This window comes from Mus pahari, chromosome 8 (assembly GCF_900095145.1).
Source record: "Mus pahari chromosome 8, PAHARI_EIJ_v1.1, whole genome shotgun sequence".
In the NCBI taxonomy this organism is placed as follows: domain Eukaryota; kingdom Metazoa; phylum Chordata; class Mammalia; order Rodentia; family Muridae; genus Mus; species Mus pahari.
In genome coordinates, this window is record NC_034597.1 from 69,399,220 (window position 1) to 69,400,552 (window position 1,333).

The 1,333-nt window shown below is 42.9% G+C and overlaps 1 protein-coding gene across 2 annotated transcripts in view; it reads left to right on the plus strand.

The window, feature by feature from the left end:
• Vwa8 (von Willebrand factor A domain containing 8) overlaps window positions 1-1,333 on the plus strand; it is a 322,019-nt gene that overhangs the window by 135,541 nt on the left and 185,145 nt on the right. The gene's annotated exons all lie outside the window — the stretch shown is intronic.

The following is a 1,333-nucleotide window of genomic DNA, read 5'->3' on the forward strand; positions in this document are numbered from 1 at the left end:
AGTGTAGCCCTGGCGCCACGGCTCTTGTCCCTGTGCATAGTGTAGCCCTGGCGCCACGGCTCTTGTCCCTGTGCATAGTGTAGCCCTGGCGCCACTGCCTTGAGCGCTGTGGCCTTCCTCACTCAGCCATGGAGGATGGCATAGCTTCAGAGGCACCAGTGAGGTCCTGTGGCTCTGCGCTGTCCCTCCATCCTGTCTGTTGAGGGCCACCCTCTGTTGCCTAGGCCTTCATCTTTAGCTTCCAATTTATCTTCGCTGACAGATTGTTCATATTTCTGTTTCAGGAAAAAGATACTTATTCTCTGTAGAAAAGTAGTTAATTGTATGTGTCTGCATATAGGAGTCAGAGACAACTGATAGGAGCATTTCTCTCCTCCCACCGTGTGGGTTCCAGGGATCGCTTTCAGGGTTGTCAGGCTTGGTAGCAGGCACCTTTACCCACTGAGCCAACTTGCTTACACAAGGGCAATAATTCTTTCTTTTTTTCTATCTGCAAAATGGGGCGATGATCTTATAAGACAAGTGTAGTGATTAAATATAAATGCATTTTTTAAATTTTGCTTAATAGTTGCTTAATAAATAGTAGTTTCTTTGTTGAACTGGATACTTTAGGTTTACTATAAATTCAACATATATAACTATCTCTTAAATATCTAACTCTGTTCATGTTCCTGATTTAATCTGCTGAATTGCCTACATTTGAAGCCTTGATACCCCCTGGTCTGTGCCGTTCTGATACAGAGTCACTTATTCTGAAAGCGGGTCTCTCCAGTGGCTGTGCGTTTCATCTGTTATCTGTAGTCAGCAACTGGCCTTGTCTCAGACTTTCACAAAGTTTGTCCTGGAATACTTCTTCCTCTTTATTGACCCTTCACTAGTATAACTATCTGAAGCATGGATCTCTGCTAGTTTTCTGCAAAAGCTTAACAAGTTACCATTACTTTTTAAATTCTTGATAAAGAAATTTTTGGTCTGGACAAAAGATTTTGAAATTAGCCACAATGGAAGTGTCAACAAAGCTGCACATCTGGGAGGCTCCCAGGAGAATTCCCTCTTAGTTCCTTCTCATTGGGGAGACTGCTGCCAGCATCCTCAATCTGTGGTCTCATTGTCCAAGCCTTCTTCTGTATTCCCATCATCTCTGCTGTATCTGTGTTGAGTTTTCTTCTGCCTCCTTACAGAGAGGTGCACAAGATTGCATTTGGGGAATCACCGCATTAATCCAAGACAATGTCCTTTTTTAAAAAATTCTTAATCTCATCTCCAAAGACATCTTTGCCTTAAAAAACCACATTCCTAAACTCCAACAGTGAGAGAGAGAGAGAGAGAGAGA